The sequence below is a fragment of the Chiloscyllium plagiosum genome, unplaced genomic scaffold (assembly GCF_037043375.1).
Source record: "Chiloscyllium plagiosum isolate Xiang-an unplaced genomic scaffold, Cpla_swu_hap1 HiC_scaffold_6, whole genome shotgun sequence".
Taxonomy (NCBI): domain Eukaryota; kingdom Metazoa; phylum Chordata; class Chondrichthyes; order Orectolobiformes; family Hemiscylliidae; genus Chiloscyllium; species Chiloscyllium plagiosum.
Genome location: NW_028270144.1, coordinates 40887784 through 40911227, shown reverse-complemented (window position 1 = coordinate 40911227; position 23444 = coordinate 40887784).

Sequence of the window (23444 nt, the reverse complement as noted above, 5' to 3'; positions counted from 1 at the left end):
CGAATCTAACTGACCTTTTGTTAAAGCAGTGTGTACCACCTGCAAGAATTGTACAGATACACCAACCATTCTCACACAGAACCTTCCAAAACCATAACCACTTCCATCTAGAGGAACTGAGGCAGCAGATACATGGAAACACCACAACCTGCAGTTCTCCTTTAAGATACTCACCATCCTGACATGGAAATATATTATCATTCCTTCACTGTTACTGAGTCAAAAATCCAGAATTCCCTCCCTCAGGACATATAGTTCTCTCTACAACACATGGAATGCAGTGGCTCAAGAAGGCAACTCACTACCACATTCTCAAGAGCGACCAGGTACAGACAATAAATGTGGGCCCAACCAGTGATACCCATCTCTCATAATAGAATAAAAAATCTTTGTCAGTACAGTAGTCAAAGTGAATGAGCGGAATAAAGCAGAAGCAGCAACAGTTACAGCACTGCACAGTGTAGCACTCTCAAGGACAATACTTGTGAGCATGATGTTAACTTCACATATACAGGGAGCAGCATATTGACATTTGTAAGTGCTGATTTAACATATACATGGAGCAGGGCACTGATGTTTGTCAATTTATCAATATTACAGTAATTCGGTGAAATAAGAATTGTGAGGCTTGACCATTATCTTCACCAGGACAGGTTCAGGCTACATGTTAGAGTTACGCATATCAGATAGAGGTGGTTGTTCACCTGCCTACATGGTCTCTTTCTTTTATCTTTCCGTTATCAATTTTCTCTCCTTCCACCCTTCCTTTCTTTTCTGGTTGTTTGTAAAGTTCAGAGATTAGGGCACCAGCTCACCTCTATAAATCGCAACAAATGCTGTGTGATTTACGGTTATTGTTGGAAGTAATGTTTGTCAGGCTATTTGGCTTGCAAATCAAACTCTTACTTATAATGAAATCAGCTTCTTAGCACTAAAACTCTCAGGACCAGATAAACAGCTCACATTTTTCATTGCTGAGACAGTCTATGTGAGATGATAGTCAATCTATCACTGAAGATTTGAATGATCCAATCATTTGAGTGAAGTTATTTTGAATTAAGTGAAAATTAAGACACCTCTGTAAAACATGTAGAACTTTAACTATTACTTACTGAAACATTTACCTTTGGTTGAACCTCAGTGAAAATGCTTTATTCCTGATGAAGGGCTTTTGCCGAAACGTCGATTTTGCTGAAGCCTCTCGGATGCTGCCTGAACTGCTGTGCTCTTCCAGCACCATTGATCCAGAATCTGGTTTCCAGCATCTGCAGTCATTGTTTTTACCCCAGTGAAAATGCCCACTTGTGCTGCTGAGTGTGCAAGTCTTAAAAGGGCACTACATCCAAACTACAATTTGTCAACAATCTTCATGGATATGCTTTGGGTTTGTAGCATTTTCTCTTTTTTTATTTTTTATGGATTAATCATGCATCATCTTATTTACATATTATTCTAAATCAATTTATCAATTAGATTAGATTAGATTAGATTAGATTACAGTGTGGAAACAGGCCCTTCGGCCCAACAAGTCCACACCGACCCGCTGAAGCGCAACCCCACCCATATCCCTACATTTACCCCTTACCTAACACTATGGGCAATTTAGCATGGCCAGTTCGCCTGATCTGCACATCTTTGGACTGTGGGAGGAAACCGGAGCACCCGAAGGAAACCCATGCAGACACGGGGAGAACGTGCAAACTCCACACAGTCATTCGCCTGAGGCGGGAGTTCTCTTCAAATTCATCTTTTTCCAACATTGAATATAAGAGCTATTACAGATGAGAAAGAATGCATGTTCAAGCACAGTGTGTGTTAAATTAACTGACCTTAGCCAGGGAAGCAATGGGATCCAAAAAGTGGCCTCAACAGCACTGGGAACAGAAAAATAAATGGAAGACCATGTATTCCTCTGTTCACTATTCAATGAGTTTTGTGAGCTGTGAGGTTTAAGCATTTCCTGCAGTCTGTCCAATCCACTGTATCCACTGTCTGTGTCTAATAAAAGGTCATACATGAACCATCTCATTAAAATATTTGTTCTAAAAGACAAAATTGAACAATTCATGCATGTCTAATCCCTTAGTGCTCATTTCAAGATCTTGACCTGGCCTTGTGCTCCTTCACAACATTACTGAGTATCTGCAGCTTGTTTGGCAGAAAGTTTCTGATTTTTATTGTGGGGACCTTATCAATGACCTTGAACGATGTTCTCAAGCAGACCTGGGATTGATGTGTTTTCAGACTGCAAATGGGCAGCAGCAATCTGAGGTGGTAGGCAGGGCAACAGTAGCTCTGAGGTAGCAGTACAGTGACAAAATGAACATCAGTAAATGAGTTGTTCTGGTCTGACTGGTCTCTTACTGGTCTTCTATTTTGAAGTATACAAGACCGGTAGGACCAGTGTGTCTCATATACCATTATCCATCTTCTCCTTTTGGATGGACACTGATATGCTCATCCTGATAGAAAATTGATATTCCTGCTTCATGGTGCCATTGGGACTGCACCATACTTCTCCCCTCAGAGTGGCCCTTTCACATCCAACTTATCTATTGATGGATAAATGTCTCGATTGTAAGGGCTCTTGGGAGTAATGGTAGCATGCTTAATTCTGAGTGAAAATGTCCAGGTTCAAGTTCCTTTGCTCTAGAGATAGTTAATAACATTTCTGAATAGGATGATAAAAAAATCTAAATTGCCGATTATCACATGAGCCTTTTTGAGTGTTGTGATTCACAGCCATGATGTCCACTGTGTGAGACTGCATGACAGCAATCATCAACTTTCTAAAAAAAAGGGAATCTTCAGTCAATGCTACAATGGAAGCCACAACACCAGTCACTAAACTTTCCACTATCTCTATGTTAGCTCATATTGCCATGAACTTGATCATCACCTTCACCATGGAAAGAATGCACAAATGTTCACCATGTCAGACTGGAGCTCGAGTCGTCCGTACTGCTCAACAGTGTTCATAGACAGTCAAGACCGCATTCCAATGCACCATACATCTTGGTATGTGTGCCCATCAGTTCTCCTGCATGCTATCCTATCAAAAACCTCCTCTCAGACCCCTGCAGTAGAATCATCTGCAACTTCTCGACCTAAGGAGCTGCTACACAAACTACTTTTCCCACAGCTTGACTGTAGCCCACTCTAACTCAATGAGCCATCACTTACAGATCCTGGATTCTATATCTTCTCAGGTCCTCATAGTGTCAGCTCAAGCCACAATGTGTCCATATTATTGCTATGAGGTTGCTCTTTTTTTCTTCTCAGTGTGTTGTGTCTAGGACATTGCCAGTTCTCAGGTGTCTAGGAACATGAGCAGAAGTGGGAAGTTGAGAAACATAAGTCTGCTGAAAAACAGGAAGTCATTTTTCTTGTCACCTGTGCCTTTTGCTTCATGCTGGATGAGAGTGAGGAGAGAGAGTTGTGAAGGGTCATAAGACCATGACACAGGGCCATCCTTGATGGTCTTGGTGACACTGGTTTGTTAACAACAAACAATCCAGGTCTTTTTTAATATATAATTTCAGTTATATCACACTGTAACCTTTTGCTATAAATTCTGTGTCTTACAATCTTATTCTCCACAATCATCTGATGAAGGAGCAGCGCTCTGAAAGCTGGTGCTTCCAAATAAACCTGTTGGACTATAACCTGCTGTTGTGTGATTTTTAACTTGGTGGCACCGGCACTGACTAAACGTTCTGTCAGAGAATTCCATCAAATGTTTGCTATCCCATCTTGATTTTCTGCAATTCTCTCCAGTTATGAGCGGCCTTGCCCTGAAAAAGTGATGGATGGTGGCAGTGGTTGTGTTTCACCGCATTCTGAGATGATATGCCTTTACTGTACAGCTATAGACATGGCAAAGTAATGCAAATTGAGTTTCAGGCTGACTTCATTGCAAGGTGTGTGAGGACATGCTTAAATATGTCAATTTTAAGCAAGTGTCCTAAACAGATGAAGATGAGGAGGATAGAGACAATGAGTGCTGGAGTATACAAACCACTAACAAATCTAACACATAAATTACAAAGACTAAAGGTTGAAAATAACCTTACGTCTTCCAACATGCAGTCAACCAGTAGCATGTGTCCCACTAGGCTGCGTACTGAAATCATTCTAATGAGGAGACAGCAAGACATTACCAGGCCCTTTATCTCCACAGGCCTCTTGCAAACTGTGGCAGTGCACAAAAAAAAATGCAGACTGATTATATTGTCACAATGCTTTAGTGTGAAGACCTTTTAGGTGTTTATCTGAAACTGCCAGCAAATGAAACACTTTGGGGATATTTTATTCTACCAGCTGTGCTGTAAAAGCTCAAAGGTCTTGTTTATTCCCATGTACTACATTGTACATAGAAAGTTGTTATTACCTTCAGTAATCATTCTCAGTTATTTTAATCTACTATAGTATGACACAGATTTTGTGTGAAGCTGTATTTTAAACCATTGTAATTTGTATGGATGTCCTTGTGCTTGATCAAGGTGTTTCTAAGGCTGAACTCATTAATGTTGCAAGTGGCCAACAAATGTTTACTGTTTCTGTTGAGCATACTTGAGAGGCAGGACATATGATCATGATTTTCAGTTCTCACTGATTACTATTGAATTCACTGATTAGTAGCTTGGTATCATGGCTGGGTGCCTCATCCAGAGTGACCTGGTGTTAGAAGTTTCTCCTTTCTTTGTCTCCGTCTGTTGATGCGTGAACTTGCATGACAATCATTTCAGCCATAATTTACTGGCTTCCACACAACTCATCCTTGGACTGAGCACTTGTCCAGTACTATCTAGTACATATATATGTATATTGTATTATTCATGTTCAGAATACAGGAATGTCCTGATACTCTTCCAGGGTGGGAAAATGTTCCAGGTGTTGCAAGGCTATTGAGCTGTCCAAGTTGAATGGAACATTGGAACAAATTGGGACAAGAGTAGGCTATTCAGCATCTCAAATGTATTCCACCATTCAATGAGGAAATGGCTGAAATGTGGCCTAACTCCATATTCCTGCCTTTAGCCTGTATCCCGTATTGCCTTTACTTCACAAAAAAATATATATTTCAAATTTAAAACAACTGCTGATCCAGCATCAACTATCATCGGTGGAATAGGGTGTCAAACCTTTACCACCTTTATGTGCAGAAGTGCTTCCTAACATCTGTCCTGAATGTTCGGCCCTAATATTTAGACTATGCCCCCCATTTCTGGAATCCCCAATTAATGGAAACAGTTATTTTTTCTATCACATCTTTTTCCTGTTAATCTTGAAGACACTGATCAGATCACTCCTTACCCTTCTAGGTTCTAGAGAAAACAGGCCTGTTATGTATAATGTTTCCTCAAAACTTATCCCTAAAGTTCGGGTGCCATTTTTGTAAACCAATGCAGTATTCACTGTGAGGGTCAAATAATATTGATTAAACAGCAAAAGAAAGTGACTGCTATAACTGTAGGGGCAAAAATCTACTTTCAGTATCTGGCAAGATCTTCAATATGGTGCTCTTCAACAGAGTGAAAGCAAAAGTAGATGGTACCCATCAAGAAAATCATACAGGTGGCATATTAGGCTGTGAGCAAATCTTTGTACTCAGCAACATCATAGACAGGAGCTTAGAGTATCAGCTATGTGTTATCAATTTCATTGACTTCAAGAGGACATTCAGTGGCATCTATCAGTCACTCTGATGATTCAAGACAGGTTGACATGCCAGAATGGTATATTAACATCTTCAAAACCTTACATAACAATTTCAGCATGAGCACCATAGACATCTTCATCATCACAGGAATATGGTGAGGGTGCACATTCACCCCATTCCTTTTCCTTTTTGATTTCACCATTATGGTTGCAGGCTATGGCATCCAATGCAATGCCATGTTGGATTTTGTAAATGACATCACCTTGTTGGCCAAAACATCTTTCACACTGCAGGACATGACTAGCCATCTTGACAGCAATGATGCCAACATTTCTTCACTTAGCAGTTGCACAAAGATCAAGATAGAGATGACTGGGTATATACAAAGTCCTCCTATTACCATGGGGCAACAGGCCACTGAAGAGGTTGACTACTTCCCCTGTCTAGGAGAGAGTGTCTCTAGGAATAGTGATATAAGAATGTATACAAAAATTAGAAAAGCTGCATCAGTTTTACAGCAACTCCATTTGAATGTGATGTCTTTCACCAGCATAAGATCTTGGGCATCACATGAAGAAACAACACGACCAACAATGAAGTGTTACACAGAACTGGGTAAATGCACCACAAGACATAGGATTGAAGGGCTTCTTTCTAGGTTGTAAAATGTTTTGATTCTATGAAATTCTATTACTCAATTGGACAGGTATTTTATCTCAGTCAGTATTTTAAATATGTCATGGTGAGTCATTGGACATCTGTGATTGCAAAAACAAAATTATTATATATGAAGAGAAACAAGTAGTTTTTCCACACACATGCACCAAATATTAAGACATTAACTGCACACTTCATGGCTCAACCTAGGTCTATCAATTTGTCTGATGATGATATTGATTGTACAATCTTTGTCTTTTAATCTTTCTGATGACTTCAGTTTCAATTGCTATCTCTACATACAGAATTATTTTGATGAGTTAGCAGTTATTTTGCAACTCTGCGACTTGATTGGCTGCAAAGTGTGTGTGTGTGTGTCTGTGTTTGTTTATGGGTAGTGTCCAATCTCCTGCTTTTCTCAGAAGATTTGAATTCTCACACCTATGGAAGGACCCATGTATTAAGATCATAAAATGTACAAACAGAAATCATCCACTCAGTCCTTCAAGTCTGCTCCACTATTCAATGAGATAATGATTGATCTCAGAACCCTCAATCCATTTTCCTGTCTTTTCCCAATAACCCTTGATTTATTTACTGATTAAAATTCTGGATGGGTCAGCTTTGAATACATTTAATGACTAGCCTAAACAGACCTCTGAAGCAAAGAATTTCATAAATGCATTAACTTTTGAGAATTATGATCATACAGGCATGGACGTTTAATTGCAGAAAATGCCATTTGGCCCATGAAGTCCAAAAACAAGCCCTGAACTATTTCAATCCTTTTTTTCAGCATTGGCCCATAACTCTGTATGCCCTGGCATCGGGAGTGTGTATGGCAAGGAAATTTCTCTTCAACTCTGTTTTACATGTCCAACGTTTTATTCGGAGATTGTGCACTTGGACTCTCCTACAATGGGAAACAACTTCTCTACATCTGTGCCTTTCAAATTCTGGTAAGACTTATGTTTCAGTAAGGCCATCTCTCACTATTCTATCTTACAATGTGTACAGGCGCAATCTACTCAATCTTCCCTAATAAGACAATCAATCTATGCTCAGTATCAATCTTGCAATTCTTTTCTGGACTGCCTCCAAAGCCAGTACAGGCCGTTCCACTTTAACACGCATTTCATTAATGCGAATTTGCTACAACGCAATTATCAAAATGGGGACACTGCTTCTATAGCATGAACTTTTAAAACATGCATTGACTATAACATGATTCCAGCTGCATTAATTTAAATGATGCTACTATTATGCTGTTTTCTTATAACACAGGGTTGCACAAGTAGAACTACTACATTATAGTAGAACCTACGTATATCTTTCCTCTGATAAAGGGCCCAAACTGTTCACAGTATTCCAGCAGTGGTCTGACTAGTAACTTTTGCAAAACCTTCTTACTTTAAAACTTCATTCCCCCATTTGCTTTCCCAATTGCCCATTGAACTCAGATGCTAGCTTTTTGTGATTAATACACAAGGATCCCCAAACCCCTTTGTTCTGTAGCTTTCTGCACTTTTTTTTCTCAATTTATATAATAGTCAGTTCCTATATTCTGCAAAATACTTAACGTCACATGTTCCCACACCATCTTCCATATGCCAAGTTAGCTTTCCCAACTGTATTTGTGTCATCTGAAAACATGGCTATAATATAGTCACTTTTCTCATCCAAGTCATTAATATTTTCGTACATTATTCTGAGTCCAACACTGATCTATGTAACACTCCACTGGTTACAGATTACCACCTTGAAAATGCCCTCCTTATTCCATCTCTCTGTCTTCTGTGAGTTAGCTAATCCTATATTTATGTTAATATACTATCTCTAATACCATGGGCTCTTATCTTATTAAGTAGCATCTGATACCTTGTCAAATATCCTCTGAAAATCAAATATTATATCCATTGCTTCCCCTTTTATCAATACTGCTTGTTACCTCCTCAATAAATTTGAATAAATTTGTCAAGCATAATTTCCCCTTCATAAAGCCATTATGACTCCATTTGCTCATACTATATGTTTTTAAATGTATTGCTATTACAGCCTTTGTAACAGATTCTCACATTTTTGTAAAAACAGACATCCAGCTAACAATCCTACATTTTTTTTGTCTCCTTCCCTTCTTAAATAATGTGTTACATTGGCAGTTTTCAAATTTTCTGGGGCATTTCCAGAATGTAAGGATCCTTGGGAGATTACTATCAGTGCATTCACTAACTCTGCAAATACTAATTTTGATATCCGCGGATACATCCCATCAGTTCACTGGCCTTATCATTCTATAGCCCCATTAGTCTCCCCAGCACTTTGTCTCCAGTGAAAATTATTGTATTTATTTCCTTTCCTTTTTATCCCTTGATTATTGAATGGTTTTGGAATGCTACTCATATTTTCTACTGTGAAGACTAATACAAAGTATTTATTCAACTCCTTTTCAATTTCCTGATACCACATTATTATTTCCCAGAGTCATTCTCCAAGGGGACTATGTTCATTTTAGCTTCTGACTTCCATTTTATGTGTATTAGGAAGCCCTTGCAGTTGTTTTGATATTATTTGCAAGTTTACACTCAAAGTTTATTTACTCCCTCTTGATATGTTTTTGATTGTCCTTTGTTGCTTTTTATAAATTTTATGAATCATCTGACCTATCACTAATCTTTGCCTCATTATGTTATTTTTCAACTGCATGCTATCCTTTATTTCTATCCATCTTTATCACAGGAATATATCATTTTTTGAGTAATGAACTATTATCTTAAACATCTGCCATTATTTTTCAAATCTCTTTGCTGCTAAACTCATTTCCTATTCCACATCAACAAGCTCTGCCCACATTCCTTTGTCATTCCTCTTATTTAAACTTAGCACAGTTGTTTCCAACCTAAGTTCCTCTCACTCAAACTGAATGCACCATTCTACCATGTAATGGTCACTGATTCCTCGTGGATCTTTTATTCTGATATCATTTATTAAACCTGCTCATTGCACATTTGATCTTCCTATGGCTACCTCTGCTTATCAGACTACCTCAGTCTATAAAAAGATGAAAGTCATCCATTATTAACGTGCAACCTTTGTTGCATGCTCTCATTATCTCCTGATTTATTTTGTGTTCCACCATATAGTTATTGTTATGGGCTATAATCTACTTCCAACAGTGTCCTTTTTCTCTTTTTGATTTATTACTTTCACCCAGATGGATAATAGTTCTTCTGCTCTAAAATCATTTCTGGCTATCGTGCTTAATCCATTCCATGCCACAAAGTTACCTCCACCCTCTCCCTCCTGTTTGCCCGCTGGAGAAGTCATACATCCCTGAATAGTTAGTTCCCCACTTTGATGTCCTTGTAACGGTGTCTCAATAATGGCTATATGAGCATTCCCATTAACTTATATTTGTGCTGTTAATTCATTTCCTTTGTACCAAATACTGCTTGGTTTCAAGTAAAGTGCCATTAATTAATTCTTTTTTTTGACCCTAGTTACTTCTATTTTTTTATATTTGCATACTCTGTCCCTTTCTGTCCCAATTGGCTTGTCATTATTCAAATTTTGCTGAAATGTTAATCAAATTAAAAGTCTCCCTGAGCTCGCAGACCAGCTACCTTTTTGACTCACAGTGATTTAACAAAATCAGTTATGTGCCTTCTAACAGCCAGATTTTTAGATGTTGTGTCTGTTTCAAAATGTCAAATTAGCCTTCTTTATAAAGTATATCACATTTTAATTACGCAGTCATGATAGGGGTTAATGGTAACACCATTACTTTTCTATTGTATAGTAATAACCTGGACTGAGTATAAAGGACTCAATTTCAAACTTACAGTTTAAACAAACCAGTATAGTATATTAACTGTGAGGAGGATAGTCATAGAATTCCAGGAGATTTGGAAAGATTGCTGTTGGAGACATCACATGTCAGATGAAATTAGAGCAGAGAGATCTTTTGGGATGAAGAACAAGGAGAGGCAATACATGAACCAGGCCCTCCAAATGGGTTTGTAGCAAATTGGTACACAATGCAGGTGGACCATATAAAGGAGTCATTTGTAAGTACAGGAAATGTACATATGTCAGGTCTTTAAAATTTTACTCCTGTATGAGAACAACCTTACAATGACAATGTTCGAACATTTGTAATTTGTGCCTGCCGCCTCGCGAAAGGTGCATGTCTAATAATGTTACAGGAACAGGGGAGATCTGGTGGTGTATGCACATAAGTTCTTGGTAGCAGCAGGGCAAGTTGCAAACTTGGTTGAATTGGTACCATAGATGCACCATAGATGACAAAATCTACAGAGCTGGGAAAAGCCTTGATAAAATTAATCTTCTAGAAGGATGTAAAAGCTTGAGAGAGTATGTTTAAAAGTTAGACAAGAACTGTTCCAGGGATAACGAGCTCAGTTACATGTAGGGCGGTACAGTGGCTCAGTGGTTAGCACTGCTGCCTCACAGTGCCAGGGACCCCGGTTTGGTTCCACACTCAGGTAGCTTTGTGTGTGGAGTTTGAACATTCACCCTGCATGGATTCTTTCTAGGTGCCCCAGTTTCCTCCCACTGTCCAAAGATGTGCGGGTTAGTTAATTGACCATACTAAATTGTTCATAGTGTCCATAGCATCCAGAAAGGTGCAGGCTTGGTGGATTAACCATGGAAATGCAGGGGATTGGGAATGGGGGTCTGGGTGGGATGCTCTTCAGAGGGTTGGTGTGGACTCGATGGGCCAAATGGTCTGCTTCCACACTGTAGGGATTCTATGATTCTCTGATTCAATGAATAAATTGGAAAAGCGAAGATTGTTCTTCATAAAGAATAGGAGTTTGAGAGGGAATTTAATAGAAGTATAAAAAATCATGAGAGATCTGCAATTTGTAAATTAGAAGAAAATATTGGGAAACAAACAAATCAAACAATGAGGAAAAATGAAGATTCATGATAATTCTGAATGTAATGCCTGAGATTGTGGTGAAGGCACATTAACTTATAACTTTCAAAGAAGAATTGGATAAGCACTTTAAGGACAGACTCGTAGAGATGTACAGCACAGAAACAGACCTCTCGGTCCAACTTGTCCATGCTGACTAGATATCCTAAATTAACCTGAAACTATCTGCCAGCATTTGGCACATATCCCTCTAAACCCTTTCTATTCATACACCCATTCAGCTGCCTTTTAAATGTTGTCATTGTATCAGCCTCCACCACTTCCTCTGGCAGCTCATTCCATACACACACCACCTTCTGAGTGAAAATGTTACCCCTTTGGTCCCTCTTAAAATCTTTCTCCTCTCACCCTAAACATATGCCCTCTAGTTCAGGATTCCCCCACCCCAGGGAAAATACTTTGTCTAATTACCCTATCCATGCCCGTCATGATTTTAAAATGATTTTGTAAACTTCTATAAGGTTGAAAGGGCTACAGGCTACTTGCTACTGAACAGTTCAGTTGTTCTAGCAGTGGATAAAATGCCTCCTTTTGTGATTTATTTTATTCTTCCATTGGACATAGATGTAGCTGGCCAGGCTTGTATCCATTTGCAATTCCTAATTATCCTTGAGAAATGGTAATGGGTCCAAAGTTTGTGCGAAGATTTGTAGCTCGGGTGCTCGTTGTTGTGGTTCTGTTCGCCGAGCTGGGATTTGTGTTGCAGACGTTTTGTCCACTGTCTAGGTGACATCCTCAGTGCTTGGGAGCCTCCTGTGAAGCGCTTCTGTGATGTTTCCTCCGGCATTTATAGTGGTTTGTCTCTGCCGCTTCCGGTTGTCAGTTCCAGCTGTCTGCTGCAGTGGCCGGTATATTGGGTCCAGGTCGATGTGCTTATTGATAGAATCTGTGGATGAGTGCCATGCCTCTAGGAATTCCCTGGCTGTTCTCTGTTTGGCTTGTCCTATAATAGTAGTGTTGTCCCAGTTGAACTCATGTTGCTTGTCATCTGCGTGTGTGGCTACTAAGGATAGCTGGTCATGTCGTTTCGTGGCTAGTCGGTGCAGATCATTAGCTGTCTTCCTGTTTGTCCTATGTAGTGTTTTGTGCAGTCCTTGCATGGGATTTTGTACACTACATTGGTTTTGCTCATGCTGGGTATTGGGTCCTTCATCCTGGTGAGTTGTTGTCTGAAAGTGGCTGTTGGTTTGTGTGCTGTTATGAGTCCTAGCGGTCGCAGTAGTCTGGCTGTCAATTCAGAAATGTTTTTGATGTATGGTAGTGTGGCTAGTCCTTTGGGTTGTGGCAGGTCCTCATTCTGTTGTCTTTCCTTTCGGCATCTGTTGATGAAATTGCGCGGGTATCCGTTTTTGGCGAATACATTGTATAGGTGTTCTTCTTCCTCTTTTTGCAGTTCTGGTGTGGTGCAGTGTGTTGTGGCCCTCTTGAACAGTGTCTTGATGCAACTTCTTTTGTGTGTGTTGGGGTGGTTGCTTTCATAGTTTAGGACTTGGTCTGTGTGTGTGGATTTCCTGTATACCTTTGTGGTGAATTCTCCATTTGGTGTTCTCTGTACTATCACGTCTAGGAATGGGAGTTGGTTGTCCTTTTCTTCCTCTCTAGTGAATCGGATTCCTGTGAGTGTGGCGTTGATGATCCGGTGTGTGTTCTCTATTTTTGTGTTTTTAATTATTACAAAGGTATCATCTACATATCTGACCCAGAGTTTGGGTTGAATTTGCAGTAAGACTGTTTGCTCTAACCTTTGCATTACCGCTTCTGCTATGAGTCCAGAGATGGGTGAGCCCATGGGTGTGCCGTTGATTTGTTCTTATATTTGGTTGTTGAATGTGAAGTGTGTTGTGAGGCACAGGTCCAGTAGTTTTAGTATGCAGTCTTTGTTGATGGGTCACTTCATCAAAATTTTGTAGTCAGTCTATCTGAGGGAAATACTATTGTTGTACAGTTAAGACTTGCCGTAGTGGTTTGGTAAAACTGAGTGGTTGCTTGGTCACTTTGGTAGATGGTTCAGAGCCAACCAGTGTTCTGGGTCTGGAGTCTCGTGTAAACCAGATTAAGTAAAGATAGAAAATAGAACATAGAACAATACAGCGCAGAACAGGTCTTCAGCCCTCGATATTGCGCTGACCTATGAACTATTCTCAGGTCATCCCCCTATATTATCCCATCATCATCCATGTGCTTATCCAAGGATTGTTTAAATCTCCCTAATGTGGCTGAGTTAACTATATTGGCAGGCAGGGCATTCCACACCCTTACCACTCTCTGAGTCAAGAAACTGCCTCTGACATCTGTCTTAAGTCTATCACCCCTCAATTTATAGTTATGCCCCCTCGTACAAGCTAGTGCTAGGAAAAAGACTTTCACTATCTATCCTATCTAATCCTCTGATCATCTTGTATGTCTCTATCAAATCCCCTCTTAGCCTTCTTCTTTCCAATGAGAACATACCCAAGTCTCTCAGCCTTTCCTCATAAGACCTCTCCTCCAAGACCAGGCAATATCCTGGTAAATCTCCTTTGTACCTTTTCCAATGCTTCCACATCCTTCCCGAAATATGGCAACCAGAAGTGTACACAATATTCCAAGTGTGGCCACACTAGCATTTTGTATAGTCGCAGCATGACATTGTGGCTCCGGAACTCAATCCCTCTATGAATGAAACCGAACACACCATATGCCTTCTTAACAGCACTATCAAGCTGGGTGGCAGCTTTCAGGGATCTATGTACATGGACTCCAAGATCCCTTTGCACATCCACACTACCAAGAATCTTTCCATTGACCTAGTACTCTGCCTTCCTGTTATTCTTCCCAAAGTGCAACACCTCACATTTATTTGCTTTGAACTCCATTTGCCACCTCTCAGCCAATTCTGCAGTTTATCCAAGTCTCCCCCTGCAACCTGTAACATTCTTGCACACTGTCCACTACACCACCGACTTTAGTGTCATCTGCAAATTTACTTATCTATCCACCTTTGCCTGCATCTAAGTCATTTATAAAAATGACAAACAGCAGTGGTCCCAAAGTAGATCCTTGTGGCACACCACTAATAACCGGACCCCGGCTGAATATTTTCCATCAACCAACACTCGCTGCCTTCTTTCAGAAAGCCAGTTTCTAATTCAAACTGTTAAATCACCCTCAATCCCATGCCTCTGCATTTTCTCCAATAGCCTACCATGTGGGACCTTATCAAAGGCTTTATTAAAGTCCATGTATACCACGTCAACTGTCCTACCCTCGTCTACGTGCTTGGTCACCTTCTCAAAAACTTCAGTGAGGTTTGTGAGACATGACCTGCCCTTGACTAAACCATGTTGACGATTTGAAATCAAATAGCAGATAGCAGATCTCCTCCTCTAAAGCATGTTGGTGATTTAGAATGGTTTAACAATGGTCAATCAGAGATTTGCAAAGCCATTATTAAGAATAACCTCCAAATACAAATGTTTAATGAGTAATTGCATGCAAATTCTATCAACTGGACTTTAATCCCTATTCCTTGGGCAAGACTTGGTTTACTAGATTGTGGGTTATATCACACTATGTCACCATCACATTAATGCTGTAATCATTCTAATATTGTATTAATGAGCACTTAGCTGAAAATGTGTTGCTGGAAATGCACAGCAGGTCAGGCAGCATCCAAGTTGCAGGAGAATCGACGTTTTGGGCATGAACCCTTCTTCAGGAATGCCCGAAACGTCGATTCTCCTGCACCTTGGATGCTGCCTGACCTGCTGCGCTTTTCCAGCAACACATTTTCAGCTCTGATCTCCAGCATCTGCAGTCCTCACTTTCTCCTTAATGAGCACTTAGCCAACATTGAAGGGTGTGCATTTGCTGCCAACTTTACTGATGGCAGCATGAGAAACCCCTCCTTCTGGAAACCCAACCACTGGCCTATGACACAGCTGTAACAAATGACACTGTAGCAGTGCTGTAAATAGTGGAGTTACTCACCACCTCCATGTGCTATCTGGATAGCAGTAGGCTCCTGCTCTTTGTTTGCCATCACTAGTTGCTTCATTTATGTCCTTTTATCTTTAAATGGCAACATCACTTTAAATCTTTCCATAGTCCCTTGAGGGAAAATTTCTTTCATCATTTCCTGCTGCCTCAGTAGCTTCTAAGTAAGTTGGGCACTCCTTTTGTGATTTATTTTATTCTTCCATTGGACATAGATGTAGCTGGCCAGGCTTGTATCCGTTTGCAATTCCTAATTATCCTTGAGAAATGTAATGGGTCCAAAGTTTGGGAGAAGATTTGTAGCTCGGGTGCTCGTTGTAGCTTCTAAGTAAGTTGGGCACTCAGTTATCTCACAAATTACCTGACAACTTAATATTTGGCAGAAATAGCCAGCAATCCACCAATAGAATTCTAATCGTGATACTTTCCGTTCAGAAGCAGAAAATTGTTTCTAATTTTTTTTTTGCCAAATCATTGAAATGGTGCTGAAAGCTGCAATGAAAGAGAAAAAGATATAGAATTGGTTTAAGGCAAGAGGAAGAAAAGACATACTGAAGTGACATATTGAAAATGTTGAGCAAGTGTTGCCAGAGAAACTCAATAAGTTGGTAGTCTGAAAAAAAATGAAAGCAATACACTTATTCTGCAATGTATTCAGAGGCTAGTGAAGTAAATGTCTACTCAGAAATTATGAAACTTAGTCTTCATGATTTATCAACTTATTTTAAGGAAAGGAACTACCATATCATTTTCCCATGTGTTTATAAGATCTCGTAGACATTCAGCAACTCCAACTGATTTTGCTCTTATTTTGTGAGTAAGAGTTGTTATTATTGCATCTCCATTGTTTTTAGAGACTCAAATATTCAACAAACTACAGAGGTTCATGTAAGTGTTCTGAGCAATTACAATATGTGAATGCTGTACCAGATTAGTTAGTTAGACTGCTGGTTTTGTGTATTATGTAACAAAAAGGTAGAATAATGTTTCCATATCTAGTATGCATTTAATAAAAAAGTGAATAAACAGGGAATGCTTTGCAGAAAAGGAGAGAGAAACAGTGGAATTCAATGTCTTTCTCTTTGATGCATTTCAGTGGTGGGTATAGATTAAATCAAGAGAGAAGAATGGTGGACCATGATTAAGGCTTTTGGCCAGCCTTCTCACCCTCCACCAGTTTAAGAATACTTAACATCCTGTCACCACTAGCACACATCAAGTGGTGGGCATGTGTGGTAGCCCTAATAACAAACCTTGGCCACTTGCTTGAAAACACCTTTGGGGTATCTCGTTCTCAATGCCTGATCAAGAAACCCAGTATCGGGAAGGTAGGAGCGTACTGAGAGCTACTCATGCAGTTGCTTCTGATGCACTTTCCCCCACAACTCAATTCCTGTGGCAGCCCTTACTGCCAACATTATGCTGTGACACTGGTCTACTGATGATTGTAGAGGTCAGATGGATGTAATATCGGCAATGGCCTCTATGGTGCTGCTGAACAACTGCCAATCTCTGCTTGGACTGAAGCTTGCGAAGATAAGATCGCTGCCGCTAGGGGCATTGGTCAGAAGGAAGATCCACTACTACCCAATTAAGTGGCTGATTGACATTTAACGTGGTGGGCTCTCCAGAAGGTAGACAACATGCAGCACTTGTCACCTCTTCAGACAATGGGAAGGATCCCTCTCACCTAGATTGAAAATAACACAACCATTAAGCTCTGTAAAGGTCACAGATCTGAAACACTATCTCCAGGGATGATATCAGATTTGTTGACTGTTTCAAGATTTACATTTTTATTTCAAATTTCCAACATTTGTGCTATTTTACTTCTGAAATTCTGATTTGCATGATTTAGGTCTTTAAGAAAGATGGTTATTGGAATATTTAGGTATTCAAAAGTGAAATTTGAGAGTCTTCATAGCATTGAATGTGCATTTGTAATGGCAATATCTCAGATGACTTTTAATGAGATTACTGATGCCAATGTGAAATGCTATGTAATAAAGCTTCACCTTTACCAAAATGTAAAGCATTGATGTTACTACTTGACAGGTCAGATCGCAGAACAAAGTCTAGCTTGATAGATCTTTCTTTAACATTGCATGTGTTTAGTGAAATGCAAACACACAAAGCTGCAAATTTTGTTTTTGCAATAAAACATGTTTATTGCACAAGATGTGCAGGTTAGGTGAACTGGCCATGCTAAATTGCCCATAGTGTTCAGGGATGTGTGGGTTAGGTGCATTAGTCAGGGGTAAATATAAAGTAATAGGTTATGGGAATGAGTCTGGGTGAGTTACTCTTCAGAGGTTCAGTGGAAATAGTTGAACCAAATGGTCTGTTTCCACACTGTAGGGATCCTATAATTCTACGATTCTATGAAAGCCAAGCTTTTATTCGTAATAAAATGTGAAAGATTTCAAAGCAACAGGAAAAATAAATCCCACATCCTCCCCAAGACCAACACTTTACAGTTACTTAGAAACAGAGAAATGTTTGCTCTTTTCCCAGCTTGTGGATTTGACCTACCTGCATTTTCATTTTACTTCATGTCCTATGAGCTTTAAAGTCTTTTCTTTGAATGCTGCACCACTGAGATCATAGACGTTCTCAACCTTGAATAATCAATGCAGGTTTCTAATGAACACTCCTGGGCAGGAAGGTTTCAAAAATTGAAATTGTTACTTCAGGTAACTAAATCTCTCTGCAAAGAACTATTTGTACATATGACTTCAGTCAAGTCTCCTTTGAACTAAATTCAGAGGGTCTTTAATTAAATTAAAGAAACTGGCCCAACCTGGCTTCTGCTAAACTAATCATTTAATGTCCCTTTCTTCCCCTGGCATAGAGTTCTACAACAGAAACAAGCTTCCATTAACCTTTCAGGAGGCGTCCAATTTTCTGTTGTCTGACATTTACTTGTTTATATTCATGGTTCTGTAAAGATTGACTAGTTAATTATTAAACCGCTTCACAGAAAGATAGACCAAATGTATATGCCATAGTTTAAAATCAAAACCTAAAAGAAGGTTCGTATAGGTATGTGTGCGTATATATATATATATATATATATATATGTGTGTGTGTGTGTGTGCATCATATATGACAAAAGAAATAGAGTTGCAGTGTTTTTCAATTTGAGTGGGAGGGAAATGGAAAGGTTTTAGAAAAGCTGTTTGATTTATTCCATTCAATGGCAAAACTATTTATTGAATTGTCATATGTTGTCCTTTCTGCTTTAAACCATGAAGGGCCTGGTTTTCAATTCCAGGTTAGTTGCACAGGGATAGCAGAAATCCCAGTGCCTCAATCCAAATCTTAAGAAATGGCTACTTGCAATTCCTAATTTTGGGCAGGGTGGCGAGATTGGTATGTGAACCAGGTGACCCAGGAAGAGTTAAAGAAGCTACCAGACCTGGAGTGGTTTGAAGGGGAAACTCGAAAGCCAAGTACTGGAGCAGCATGTGGGGAAACCTGAATCCTGGAGCAGTATGTGGGGAAACCCGAGTCCTGAAGCAGCATTTGGGGAATTCCGAGTATTGGAGCAGCATGTGGGGAAACCTGAGTCCTGAAGCAGCATGTGGGGATACATGAGTCCTGGAGCAGCATGTGGGAAACCCTGAGACCTGGAGCAGCATGTGGGGAAACCCGAGTACTGGAGCAGCATGTGTGGAAACCTGAGTCTTAGAGCTGCATGTGAGTAAACTCTAGTCCTGAAGCAGCATGTGAGGAAACCCGAGTACTGGAGCAGCATGTGGAGAATCCCAAGTACTGGAGCAGCATGTGGGGAAATCTGAGTCCAGAAGCAGCATGTGGGGAAACCCGAGTCCCAGAGCAGCATGTGGGGAATCCAGAGTACTGCAGCAACATGTGGGGAAACCCGAGTCCTGAAGCAACATGTGGGAAACCCCTAGTCCTGAAGCAACATGTGGGAAACCCCGAGACCTGGAGCAGCATGTGGGGAAACCTGAGTCCTGGAGCAACATGTGGGGAAACCCTAGTCCTGAAGCATCATGTGGGAAACCCCGAGACCTGGAGCAGCATGTGGGGAAACCCGAGTACTGGAGCAGCATGTGTGGAAACCTGAGTCTTAGAGCTGCATGTGAGTAAACTCTAGTCCTGAAGCAGCATGTGAGGAAACCCGAGTACTGGAGCAGCATGTGGAGAATCCCAAGTACTGGAGCAGCATGTGGGGAAATCTGAGTCCAGAAGCAGCATGTGGGGAAACCCGAGTCCCAGAGCAGCATGTGGGGAATCCAGAGTACTGCAGCAACATGTGGGGAAACCCGAGTCCTGAAGCAACATGTGGGAAACCCCTAGTCCTGAAGCAACATGTGGGAAACCCCGAGACCTGGAGCAGCATGTGGGGAAACCTGAGTCCTGGAGCAACATGTGGGGAAACCCTAGTCCTGAAGCATCATGTGGGAAACCCCGAGACCTGGAGCAGCATGTGGGGAAACCCGAGTCCTGGAGCAGCATGTGGGGAAACCCGAGACCTGGAGCAGCATGTGGGGAAACAAGAGTCCTGGAGCAACATCTGGGGATACCCTAGTCCTGAAGCAACATGTGGGAAACCCCGAGACCTGGAGCAGCATGTGGGGAAACCCGAGTCCTGGAGCAGCATGTGGGGAAACCCTAGTCCTGAAGCAGCATGTGGGAAACCCCGAGACCTGGAGCAGCATGTGGGGAAATCTGAGTCCAGAAGCAGCATGTGGGGCAACCTGAGTACTGGAGCAGCATGTGTGGAAACCCGAGTCCTGGAGCAACATCTGGGGATACCCTAGTCCTGAAGCAACATGTGGGAAACCCCGAGACCTGGAGCAGCATGTGGGGAATCCCGAGTCCTGTAGCAGCATGTGGGAAAACCCGAGTCCTGAAGCAGCATGTGGGGATTCCCAATTTCGGAAGCAGCATGTGGGGAAATCCGAGTGCTGGAGCAGCATGTGGGGAATCCCAAGTACTGGAGCAGCATGTGGGGAATCCCGAGTACTGGAGCGGCATGTGGGGAAATCCGAGACCTGTGGCATCATGTGGGTAAACCCGAGTCTTTCAGCAGCATGTGCAGAATCCCGAGCCCTGAAGCAGCATGTGGGGAAAACCGAGTACTGGAGAAGCATGTGGGAAATCCCGAGTACTGGAGAAGCGTGTGGGGAAAACCGAGTATTGGAGCAGCATGTGGGAATCCCGTGTCCAGGAGTAGCATGTGGGGAAAACCTAGTCCTGAAGCAGCATGTGGGGAAACCGAGTCCTGGAGAAGCATGTGGGGAAATCCGAATACTGTAACAGATATGGGGAAACCCGAGTACTGGAACAGCATGTGGGGAAACCCGAGTACTGGAGAAGCATGTGGGGAAACCCGAATACTGGAGCAGCATATGGGGAAACCCGAGTACAGGACCATCATGTGGGGAAACCCGAGTACTGGAACAGCATGTGGGGAAACCCGAGTAATGGAGCAGCATGAGAGGAAACCTGAGTAGATTAGATTAGATTAGATTAGATTACTTAGTGTGGAAACAGGCCCTTCGGCCCAACAAGTCCACACTGCCCTGCCGAAGCGCAACCCACCCATACCCCTACATTTACCCCTTACCTAATACTACGGGCAATTTAGCATGGTCCATTCACCTGACCCGCACATCTTTGGACTGTGGGAGGAAACTGGAGCACTCGGAGGAAACCCACGTAGACATGGGGAGAATGTGCAAACTCCACACAGTCAGTCGCCTGAGGCGGGAATTGAACCCGGGTATCTGGCGCTGTGAGGCAACAGTGCTAACCACTGTGCCACTTGAGCAGCATGTGGGGAATCCCGAGTAATTGTGCAACGTGTGGGGTATCCTGAGTACTTGCGCAGCATGTGGGGAATCCCGAGTACTGGAGCAGATGTGGGGCAACCCGAGTTCTGGAACAGCATGTGGGGAAACCCGAGTACTGGAGCAGCATGTGGGGAATCCCGAGTCCTGAAGCAGCATTTGGGGACTCCCGAATACTGGAGCAGCATGTGGGGAACCCCGAGTCCTGGAGTAGATGTGGGAAAATCCGAGTCCTGGAGCAGCATGTGGGGAAACCCGAATGTTGGAGCAGCATGTGGGGAAACCTGAGTCCTGGAGCAGCATGTGGGGAAACCCGAGTCCTGGAGCAGCATGTGGGGAAACCCGAGTCCTGAAGCAGCATGTGGGGATTCCCAATTTCGGAAGCAGCATGTGGGGAATCCCGAGTGCTGGAGCAGCATGTGGGGAATCCCGAGTACTGGAGCAGCATGTGGGGAAACCCGAGTCCTGAAGCAGCATGTGGGGATTCCCAATTTCGGAAGCAGCATGTGGGGAAATCCGAGTGCTGGAGCAGCATGTGGGGAATCCCAAGTACTGGAGCAGCATGTGGGGAATCCCGAGTACTGGAGCGGCATGTGGGGAAATCCGAGACCTGTGGCATCATGTGGGTAAACCCGAGTCTTTCAGCAGCATGTGCAGAATCCCGAGCCCTGAAGCAGCATGTGGGGAAAACCGAGTACTGGAGAAGCATGTGGGAAATCCCGAGTACTGACGCAACGTGTGGGGAATCCCGAGTACTGGAGCAGCATGTGGGGAAAACCGAGTATTGGAGCAGCATGTGGGAATCCCGTGTCCAGGAGCAGCATGTGGGGAAAACCTAGTCCTGAAGCAGCATGTGGGGAAACCGAGTACTGGAGCAGCATGTGGGGAAACCCGAGTACAGGACCATCATGTGGGGAAACCCGAGTAATGGAGCAGCATGAGGGGAAACCCGAGTAATGGAGCAGCATGAGGGGAAACCCGAGTAGATTAGATTAGATTAGATTAGATTACTTAGTGTGGAAACAGGCCCTTCGGCCCAACAAGTCCACACTGCCCTGCCGAAGCGCAACCCACCCATACCCCTACATTTACCCCTTACCTAACACTACGGGCAATTTAGCATGGTCCATTCACCTGACCTGCAGATCTTTGGACTGTGGGAGGAAACCGGAGCACCCGGAGGAAACCCACGCAGACACGGGGAGAATGTGCAATCTCCACACAGTCAGTCGCCTGAGGCGGGAATTGAACCCGGGTCTCTGGCGTTGTGAGGCAACATTGCTAACCACTGTGCCACTTGAGCAGCATGTGGGGAATCCCGAGTAATTGTGCAACGTGTGGGGTATCCTGAGTACTTGCGCAGCGTGTGGGGAATCCCGAAGTACTGGAGCAGATGTGGGGCAACCCGAGTTCTGAAACAGCATGTGGGGAAACCCGAGTACTGGAGCAGCATGTGGGGAATCCCGAGTCTGGAAGTAGCATGTGGGGAATCCCGAATACTGGAGCAGCATGTGGGGAACCCCGAGTCCTGGAGTAGATGTGGGGAAATCTGTGTACTGGAGCAGCATGCGGGGAATTCCGAATCCTGGAGCAGCATGTGGGGAAACCCGAATATTGGAGCAGCATGTGGGGAAACTTGAGTACTGGAGCAGCATGTGGGGAAACCCGAATCCTGGAGCAGCATGCGGGGAATTCCGAATCCTGGAGCAGCATGTGGGGAAACCCGAATCCTGGAGCAGCATGTGGGGAAACCCGAGTACTGGAGCAGCATGTGCGGAATCCCGAGCACTGGAGCAGCATGTGGGGAATCCCGCGTACTTGCGCAGTGTGTGGGCATTCCTGAGTACTGGAGCAGCATATGCGGAATCCCGAGCATTGGAGCAGCATGTGGGGAAACCCGAGTACTGAAGCATATTGTGGGGAATACGGAGTCCTGGAGCAGCATTTGGGGAAACCCGAGTCCTGAAGCAGCATTTGGGGACTCCCGATTTCTGCAGCAGAATGTAGGGAATCCCGAGTCCTGGAGCAGCATGTGGGGAAACGTGAGCACTGGAGCAGCATGTGGGGAAACCCGAGTACTGGAGCAGCATCTGGGGAATCCTGAGTCCGGGAGCAGCATGTGGGGAAACCTGAGTCCTGGAGCATCATGAGGGGAAACCCGAGTCTTGGAACAGCATGTGGGGAAACCCGAGTCCTGAAGCAGCATGTGGGGAAACCTGAGTACTGGAGCATCATGTGGGGAAATCCGAGTCCTGAAGCAGTATGTGGGGAATCCCGAGTACTGGAGCAGATGTGGGGAAACCTGAGTACTGGAGCATATTGTGGGGAATCCTGACTACTGGAGCAGCATGTGGGGAATTCCGATTACTGG